The sequence below is a fragment of the Cebus imitator genome, unplaced genomic scaffold (assembly GCF_001604975.1).
Source record: "Cebus imitator isolate Cc_AM_T3 unplaced genomic scaffold, Cebus_imitator-1.0 Scaffold320, whole genome shotgun sequence".
Taxonomy (NCBI): Eukaryota; Metazoa; Chordata; class Mammalia; order Primates; family Cebidae; genus Cebus; species Cebus imitator.
Genome location: NW_016107635.1, coordinates 2,264,836 through 2,275,715, shown reverse-complemented (window position 1 = coordinate 2,275,715; position 10,880 = coordinate 2,264,836).

The following is a 10,880-nucleotide window of genomic DNA, read 5'->3' as shown; positions in this document are numbered from 1 at the left end:
TATGTCTTTTTTCATCCTCTGTAATGTTCATTGCTAAGCTGGAAAATTCCTTGTGACTATTATCTTTCCTCTTGAGGAATGTCAGCAAAACATTTTTGAAGAAAGCAAAAAAGTTTCAAGTGCAGCCATCTTAATTAAAAAGAAAAAAGGCAAGGAAGAAAGGTTGGATTGTGGTATGAAAGTTTTCTTCCAGGGTTGACTACTCATCATCTGCCTTCCTGCTGTTTTGCACCTTTGCTTATACAACACATCCACTGCTAGAGGCATCTTAGCCAAAGAAGAATGAAAGGGGAGCACTGGTGCTCCTTCTGAAAGCCACAAGAAACAGAACAGATGAAACAAGAAATGAGGAGGACATAAGTGAGGATGGTGAAATAGGCTGAAACAGGAGAGGAGGAAAAATATGGAAACATGGAAGAAGAGATAAAAATAAAGGAGGACAAAGAAGAGGAGGAAGTGAAGGAGAGAAAAAAAGGAAAAAAGTGAGAAAGAGAGATGAATGATGAAGAAGGAATTAAACCACAGGAAAGACAAACATAAAGGGAAAATGAGAATAATAAAAAGAAATATGGGGAAAAAGGAAACAAATGTGAACGTGATGAAGTCACAGAAAAATAAAAACAATACAAGAATAAATGAGTGAATGAGAACAAAAGTGATGAGAAATAAAACGACCACTGAAGTGAAATAAAAGGAGAAAAGCAAGAGAGAGAGAAAGCAAATTGAGAAGAAGGAGGAGGAGGAGGAGGAGGAGGAGAAGGAGAAGAAAAAGAAAGAAAAGAAAGAAAGAAAGAAAGAAAGAGAGAGAGAGAGAGAAAGAAAGAAAGAAAGAAAGAAAGAAAGAAAGAAAGAAAGAAAGAAAGAAAGAAAGAAAGAGGAGGAGGAAGGGGAGGATGGGGAGGAGTGATGGGGGAGAAGGAGGAGGGAGAAGAGGAGGAAAAGAAAAGAAGAAAAAAATGATGAAACAGATGATGGAAATTAAGATACTACCTCTACTGTCTTAATCAGCTCAAGCTCACATAAAGAAAAATATCATAGATTGGGTGACTTAAATAACAGAACTTTATTTTCTCACAGGTTTTTTCAAGGCCAAGGTGCCAATATGATTGATTTCTGGGGAGGGCATTGTGCTTGCATTTTAGGCAACCACCTTCTCACTGTGTCCTCACATAGAGGGGAGAGGAAAAGAGAATGGGAGAGCAAGCTTTGTGGTGACTTTTCATACAAGTCCAATCATTCCATGGCGAAGGCCCCAGCATCACGGCCTTATGAAAACCTAATTATCTCCCAAAGGCCTTATCTCCAAATATCATCACATAGAGATTAGGGCTTGAACGTGTAAGTCTGAGGGGATGGACACAATTCAAGTCACAAAACTGCTATTAATGATCATAAACACACTATCAACGGAAAGTGGGTAGAATGGAGTTGATGTAGCTTATATATTTTGTGCTTCAAATGAATAACTTTGTTACAATCAATCTAGCAATGCTATAAGATATACACGATGATTTAACAAATAAAAATGTCCATTTTTTCTTTCTTTTCTCTAATAGTAAACCAAAAGGTATTTCGTCCTGAATGTCTTTCTACTGATGCCAGTGTATACCAGCCCTCTTTGATATTTCATTTTTAAATATAACATATTAGGGCTTTTTATTCCTTGGAGGTCACGAGTCATTTCATAGCATTCTTTGAATACCTTATCTTCCTGGGTCAAAATAGATATTTCTAGGCAGAAATGTGGACAAGGCAAGAGAAGATAGCGCTTGGCTCAAGGAGATAACATATCCTTGTTTGACCTGTATCATCTTGATCAATGTTTTGATCTGATTCACTTAATAATCACAAAAGGGAGATTATGTAAGAGGAGGCCTTTGAATGAGGTCTGAAGTAAATTTGGGTGATTCAAGAATAAACCACAGGAGGGATGGAGCCTAAAATCATGGATTGCACAATTTTATAAACCTTACCTTCTACTTAACCAAAATTGTCCTTGTAAAGAAAGCAACTCTTTCCCCAGTTCCAAGTAGTAATTGCTAAATCTCTCTGAAAAAATGAAGTAAGTTGAGATCTACAAAATGTTATGCTTACTTTAAGAAAAATGTAAGAATCATCAGCTTCATGAAAATTTAAAATTCGTTTAGATTAATTTAATTTCAATTAATGCTACTGCAAATTATAGTTAATTTTTATGTAAAGGAAAACAATCACAGAATTTAAATCATGAAAACCCTTCAGTAACAAATGATGAAGTTCAATATATCTCAAACAAGTCAAACTGTATGTTATCACCCAGTGTTGTGTCTAGAGTGTTCTTTTCCTAAGGGGGAAAATACATACAAAATAGAAAAAGAGTCATTTCCAAAACAGGAGAAAATGAAAACAGAGCAAATTTTCTTCTAGAAATTAATCCTATGATGACTCATAGTCCAGTTCCAAAGATATCTATGCAAGAATATTCACTGTAACATTCTTAAGACAATTAAAACATGCATGCACACACACACATATACACACATGAGCATCTGAAAACAATTTAGATATCCATCCTATGGCACATAGTAATGAAAGCACAGTCTTTGCTCATACAGGGAGGAAGTGAGTGTTCATAAAAGGATATTATGATTCTATATTTATTGACACAGAGAGATAACATCTTGTTAAGTATAAAAAGCAGACCACAGGAAGCATGGACAGTATGATCTCATTTATACAAAATGTTCCGTGTGTGTGTGTGCATGCGCGTGTATTTTTGCATGCATACCTGTGTGTGTGTGTGTGTGTGTGTGTGCGTGTGTGTGTGTGTGTTTAGGTGCAGTAAGGTAAATAGGGGAGTGCAAGAATACCCTTAAGAAACAATGGATTTTCAGAGGATTTTCAACATAGTATTAGCAATTGACATTGAGATGATTGACAGAATTTCTTCCCTGTACTTTTCTAAATTTTTTGAATTTTTTTCCTTAAACTTAAAAAAATTAAATATATCATGATACAAAGTGTATATATAATCTATAAGTATAATTTTGAAATAATAAAGAAAAATTGTGGTAGGTACTGTGGACACAACACATAGTTTAAGATATATTACTTAAATTATTTACAGTGGGTTAATATAATTTTGTAATCAGAAGACACGCATATGTTTTGGAATAAATGAGAGTGAAAGATCATATAAAACATCCATGCTCCCCATGGCTAATGCATCCTCTCTCACATTTGGTTTTGTCTTGTTTACCTACAACAAGCTATTAGTGTATATTACACCTCCTCACTCTCTTTAAAGCCAGACCTTGGGAGGCTAGGCAGGTGGATCACCTGAGGTCAGATTTGAGACTAGCCTGGCCAACCTGGTGAAACCCCATCTCCACTAAAAATCCAAAACTTAGCCAGGCACAGTGGGTCATGCCTTTAGTCCCAGTTACTTGGAAGGCTGAGGCACGAGAATCACTTGAACCCGGGAGGTGAAGGTTGCAGTGACCCAAGATCATGCCACCTCACTCCAGCCTGGGCAACAGAGTGAGACTCAGTCTCAAAAAAAAGAAAAAAAAAAAAGCCTTAACTGCTGTCTTAAGTTCTTTCCACAAAAAAACCTATCCCTGGCAGCTAGTACAGTGCCTAGCACATGGCAGATGTTTGGCAAATATGAGTTGATACAAAAGATAAAAATTATAGACATACTGATAAAACTTTTTTTTTTTTTGAGATGGAATCTCACTATGTCACCGGGGCTGGAGTGCAGTGGTGCAATCACGGCTCACTGCAACCTCTACCTCCCAGGTTCAAGCAATTCTCCTGCCTCTGCCTCTAGAGTAGCTGGGACTTACAGGCATGCGCCACCACCCCGGGCTAACTTTTGTATTTTTAGTAGAGGCAGGGTTTCATCATGTTGGCCAGGGTGGTCTTGATCTCTTGACCTCATGATCCCCCTGTCTGGCTATTGGTGTATATTACATCCCAAAGTGCTAGGATTATAGGCTGATTAAACTATTTTTTTAAATTTGTTTATTTAAGTTCTGGGGAACATATGCAGATAATGCAGGTGTGTTACATAGGTATACATCTGCCAGGATGGTGGTTTGCTCATCCATCCCCCCTATCATCTACATTAGGTATTTCTGCTAATGCTATCCCTCCCTAATTCCCCCTCCCCCTGCTATTCCTCCCCTACACCCCATCCCCCAGGCCCCAGTGTATGATGTTCCTCTCCCTGTGTCCCTGTGTTCTCATTGTTCAACTTCCACTTAAGAGTGAGAACCTGCTGTGTTTGGTTTTCTGTTCCTGTGTCAGTTTGCTGAGAATGATGGTTTCCAGTTTCAACCATGTCCCTGCAAAGGACATGAAGTCATCCTTTTTTATGACTGCGTGGTATTCCATGGTGTATATATGCCACATTTTCTTCATCCATTGTATCTTTAATGGGCATTTGAGTTGGTTCCAGATCTTTGTTATTGTGAACAGTGCCACAATAAACATACATGTGCATGTGTTTTTATAATAGAATGACTTATAATCCTTTGGGTATTTACCCAGTAATGGGATTGCTGGGTCAAATGGTATTTTTATTTCTAGGTCCTTGAGGAATTGCCACACTGTCTTCCACAATGGTTGAATTAATTTACACCCCCACCAACAGTGTCAAAGTGTTCTGATTTCTCCACATCCTCTCCAGCATCTGTTGTCTCCTGATTTTTTTTTAATGATCGCCATTTTAACTAGCATGAGATGATATCTCAGTGTGATTTTGATTTGCATGAAAACCTAGGCAATATCATTCAGGACATAGGCGTGGACAAGGACTGCGTGACTAAAACACCAAAAGCAATGGCAACAAAAGCCAAAATAGACAAATGGGATCTAATTAAACTTAAGAGCTTCTACACAGCAAAACTTTTTTACTAAAAAGTTATCTCTTTAATTCACAAAGTCTTCCCTGTTTTCACACCTAAATCAGTAGTGATCATAGACATTCAATTTTCTGCCTAGTAAGCTGCTGCACACTTATGAAAACCCTCTCTGTATAAACTAGCAATAATTTCCCAACAATATTTACTAAGCATCTGCTATGTGCCAAACACTGCATTAAATTTTGGACATAATTTTGGGGAGTTTTTGGAAAGGCTTCATGATTGCCCATAAGAGAATAATTAAAAGACTATATACTGGAAAATGAGGTGGAAAATCAGGCTTCAAATAGAAAATTCATTCTATAAATAATAGCCCCACTGTGTTACACACATTTGAAATATAAACCACTCTATTCTTTCTTAAACTTTATTTCAAGTGCTGTAATTAATTCCCCAAATATTTTTCTCTTAATAAGAGCAAGTAATTTTTCTCTTGGATCTTTGCTACCATTTCCAAATCCTTTTCTGACGTGAAGATCCTTCCTTCATGGATCATTTGGGTCTATGTAAAAAATATTCTATTTGTTTGGGTTTTTTTACATTTTGAATAGACAAAAAAGGAAAATGCCATATATTGTTCATTATCTAAGCCTCAGTCCCTGTGATAGATGCTCCACATACATGATCTTTTTTATCTCAAAATGACACCAGGAGCCCTGTGTGATTATAATGATGTAATCAACACCCCACTCACCCTTCTCCTCTTCCAAAGGTCGAAGTTGCTCTAGAAAGCAAAGTGGATAAGCCTGGTCAGTCTGGCACTAAAATTTCTCTCCCTGTCATTCTTAACTCCTCTAAAATACAGTGGTTATCTTTTTTAAGGCCACTGGAACCAACTTAAAAGAATTACTTTAGGGCTCTCTTTAATGGGTATTATAACCGGCTTTCATTGGGCACATTTGCAGTAGGTAAATGAAGGTGTAAATTGGGTGAAAAAAGTCCTGGGAGGTGATGCCATTTTAATTCACTTCAGGTGTTAGTTTTAAGGTTTAAAGGTCAACTTTTCCATATTCCCAGAAAAGTTATTTTGAATTCCTATTTTGGTGATATGTAAATGGATATGCTCTCTAGAGACAGCACGAGGGTTCTATATACTTAAGACTTAATGATGGAGTCAATCACGCTTTTGCCAGCAATGAGGGTCATGGTTTGGGACACTGCTGACCTCCGTTCTCCTCAAGCCTGGCTATTTGTATCACTGTATTCTTTTCACCTGCAAGTTTATTTCAAACATTTTTGCACACAGCTACTGAGTACACCTTTATCTAAACCATCTTTTGCCATTATATTTTTTGGAGCAATTTCTTCTATTTTTTTCTCCCTTATGTAATAAAATTGTTTCTGCTCTTAAACTTCCCAAGATTTGAGCACTCAGAGCCCCTCGTTTCAATTGCCGGAGCAGTTAGGGATGAAAGGTATGATGTGTAATTGTCACGTGGTTCCAAAAGACAGTATGTAGTAAAGAGTATGATGAAGCAAATGTGGTAAAATGTTAACAATTGTTTAATTAAGGTCACACTATAAAGACATTCTTTCTATTTTTGCAACTTATTTGTGAGTTCAACGTTTTTTCAAATAAAGTATTTTAAAACAGCACTGACAAGAAACCAATCCTTCTTTCAGTGTTTTCTGCATTAAAACTGGATCCTGCCTACTCCTGGCCTAAATAAAAAGTAGCAAGCACTTAGTGATTTTTTTTTTCTTTTTTCTTTTTTTTTTTTTTTTTTTTTTTTTTTTTTTTTTTTTTTTTTTTTTTTGAGACGGAGTTTCGCTCTTGTTACCCAGGCTGGAGTGCAATGGCGCGATCTCGGCTCACCGCAACCTCCGCCTCCTGGGTTCAGGCAATTCTCCTGCCTCAGCCTCCCGAGTAGCTGGGATTACAGGCACACGCCACCATGCCCAGCTGATTTTTTGTATTTTTAGTAGAGACGGGGTTTCACCATGTTGACCAGGATGGTCTCGATCTCTTGACCTCGTGATCCACCCACCTCGGCCTCCCAAAGTGCTGGGATTACAGGCGTGAGCCACCGCGCCCAGCCTCTGATTTTTTTTTAATCTTCCGTGGACGAATCCCACAGTTTAATAAGCCCCACAGTTACCTTCTTCTCCATCTTTATACCCATCCGTATCCCAGCCTAACTAGAAAGATCGGGATATCGGTACCAAGGGTATTGTTCTATTAAGAAACTAGTGATGGAAACAAGTATCCGTGCTTTATTCCTCTCAGTGTCTCTCACACAAGCCTCATGTTATAAGGGTACACAGTGTCTATTTAGTGACTAAATAAATAATGAATGAATGAATGCCATTTGATATCTCTAAAATACCAGACTTAAAGCTTCTTAACTGCCCCATCCACCGCCATATTCTGAGGACTGACCTACTTGCTGAAATACATATGAAGCCCATCTGCCCACAAAGTATATACAAAGAACACATAGAGAACACAGATGTAGAATTCACAAGATTTTTAGGGCTAGAGTTAGCAGGGGAGTAATGGACTCAATTTGATGTGGTTTTATCCTCTTTCCTTTTTTTTTTTTTTTTTTTTTTGAGTCGGAGTCTCACTCTGTGTCTCCCAGGTTGGAGTGCAGTGGTGCAATCTCGGCTCACTACAACCTCCACCTCCCGGGTACAAGTGATTCTCCTGACTGCCTCAGCCTCCCGAGTAGCTGGGACTATAAGCGCCTGCCATCACGTCTGGCTAGTTGTTGTATTTTTAGTAGAGATGGCATTTCACCACATTGGCCAGGCTGGCCTTGAACTCCTGACCTCAGGTGATCTGCCCGCCTCGCCACTCAAGGTATTGGGATTACAGGTGTGGACCACCATGGCCAGCCTCAATTTGAAATTCTTGCTGAAAGTGTATTAACAGGCAGATTCTGAATCTCAGGAGAGTCTGTAAACCTGCTTTTCATTAAAGCTCCCAGGTGATTCTAATATATAGTTAGAATTTTAAAACAACTGAGCTTTAATTTTTATAAACTATGGTGCCTCATGAGATATACCCTAAGCCCCTGACACATACTCTCTTTTGATCTTCCCAAGAAAGACCATGGGAACCGGGATGGGTGGCTCATACCTGAAATCCTAGCACTTTGGGAGGCCCAGGCAGGTGGATCACTTGAGACCTGGCAAAAATGGCAAAACCCCATCTCTACCAAAAATGTAAAAATTAGCTGGCCATGGTGGTGCACATGTGTAATCCTAGCTGCTCAGGAGGCTGAGGCATAAGAATCACTTAAACCCAGGAGACGGAGGTTGCAGTGAGCCGAGATGTGCCGCTGAACTCCAGCCTGGGAACCAGAGTGAGACTCTGTCTCAAAAAAAAAGAAAGAGAAAAGAGAGACCCCATGGGGGTTGCTACCATTTTTCAGGGTGGGCAGGGCTACATTCAACAATCGTAAGTGCATAGGGATTTGTACATTTCTGATGCTCTTGGCAGTGACTGAACAAAGCATAAATCACTTTTATCCTTGTTTCCACGACCTGTATTTGATGTCATTGCTACTAACATTGGGCTCATTGTATTTTCTCCTTTAACTTTAGGAAAACCTTTTCCTGGAAAGTATCACTCATGTTTTACAAACGAGAAAGCGAATTCTCTAAGAGGCTAGGTGTTCTTCAGAAGATATCACAGGTGAGTTGGGCTTTGATCCCAGGTCAGTGGAGCCCAAGAGCACACTTTCTTTTAGGTTCCCAGAGCCTATTGTCTCTCCTGAGTCTATGTCTCTTCATCTTCTTAATATGGCTCTTTGGAGAAGGGATCTTTAGTTTATTTTATGCCATTACTATTTCAGGAACAATAATTTCAGAACAGTTCATTGGATGTGGGTGAAGAAGTCCTCAGTGAGAGGCATACTCTTTCAACTGAATTTATTCATTCAGCATTGAGTATTACTTTGGCAAGCGCTGTGCTAGAATCTCGCTCTGTCTCCCAGGCTGGAGTGCAGTGGCATGATCTCAGCTCACTGCAACCTCCACCTCCTGGGTTCAAGTAATTCTCCTGCCCCAGCTTCCCAAGTAGCTGGGATTACAGGCAGGCACCATCAAGCCCAGCTAATTTTTGTATTTTTATTAGAGACGGGGTTTCACCATGTTGGCCAGGTAGCTCTTGATCTCCTGACCTTCCGATCCACCCGCCTCAGCCTCCCAAAGTGCTGGGATTACAGGTATTAGCCACCGTACTCAGCTGACACTGTGGATTCTTAACATGTATGCCTAAAGTATATATGGATGGAGGAGGTATGCCCTGTGAATTCTTAAAATTGTATATAAGAATTATATGCATATTCATGCATCTTTCTGGGGAAAGAGCATAGGCATATTTTGGAGACTTTGTGGGTTCAGTTCTAGTAAATGAGAAAAAAGCAAATATTGCAATAAAGCAAGTCACACGAACTTTTTGGTTACCCAGTGCATATAAAACTTACGATGACATATGCTATAGTCTATTAACTATGCAAGAGTGTCATGTCTGAAAAAACAATGTACATACCTTAATTTAAAATACTTTTTTGCTGAAACATGATGACACTGAGATAGGATGTAAGCACATCATGCTGTTGGAAAATGATGCCCATAGGCTTATTCAATGCAGGATTGCCATAAACCTTGAATATGTTTTAAAAAAAAAAGCAGAATTTTTGAAGTGTAATAAAATGAGGTGTGCCTGTACACGATCTTCACTGGACTTTCAATTAATTTATGACCTTCAGAGCTTAAGCAGTAATAAAGTCTTTGTCCACTTTTAGGGTCTGAGATTCCAAGTAAAGGGCATTTCATCTCTTGAGAACCCTTAACAGGCAGAACACCATTCTGCACTCCAACATTTGGAAGCATGTATCCATAAAGATAACACTATCTAGTTCAACCATTGTGCAAGACAGTGTGGCAATTCCTCAAGGACCTAGAAATAGAAATTCCATTTGACCCAGCAATCCCATTACTGGGTATATATCCAAAGGATTATACATCGTTCTACTATAAGGACACGTGCACACGAATGTTCATTGCAGCACTGTTTACAATAGCAAAGACCTGGAACCAACCCAAATGCTCATCGATGATAGACTGGATAGGGAAAATGTGGCATATATACACCATGGAATATTATGCAGCCATCAAAAATGATGAGTTTGTGTCCTTTGTAGGGACATGGATGAACCTGGAAACCATCATTCTCAGCAAACTGACAGAAGAGCAGAAGATCCAACACTGCATGTTCTCACTCATAGGTGGATGTTGAACAATGAGAACACATGGACACAGGGAGGGGAGCACTACACAACTGACCCCAGTGTTGTCGTGGGGGTGGGGAGTTGGGGAGAGATAGCAGGGGGAGAGATGCCAGATGTAGGTGATGGGGAGGAAGGCAGCAAATCACACTGCCACATGTGTACCTATGCAACAATCTTGCATGTTCTTCACATGTACCCCAAAACCTAAAATGCAATAAAATAAATGGGAAAAAAAGATAACACTATCTATTAATATTTACTGAACATTTACTATATGTCAAGCACTGTTCTAAGTCTCTTAAATATATTAATACATTTATTCCTCACAATAATTAACATGAGAGAATAGATGAGAAAACTGAGGAAAAGAGAGGTTAAGCCACTTGCCTGAAGTTGCAAAGTAAGTATCAGAGCTAGAATTTCAGCCAGGAAGTCTAGTTCTACAAGCAACATTCAGTATTCACTACCTGTATAGAAACAAAGAAATCAGTCCACACTAATCTCTTGTGTACCTTTGGAGGTTTAGTACAATGTAATGCACTTTCAATGAACACTCTGGAGATGTACACCTGCAGCCCAAAAATACTTGCCCATGATCTGCGTAAGAAGCTTGTACATATACAGTTTAGATCGATACAAGGCGAGTAGGGAAACTACTCCTATTGCTGTACGTAAAAAGAGTAGCATGGAAAACAGTAAAGAAAACATGTTTTAATTAGACAATCTAGAAATA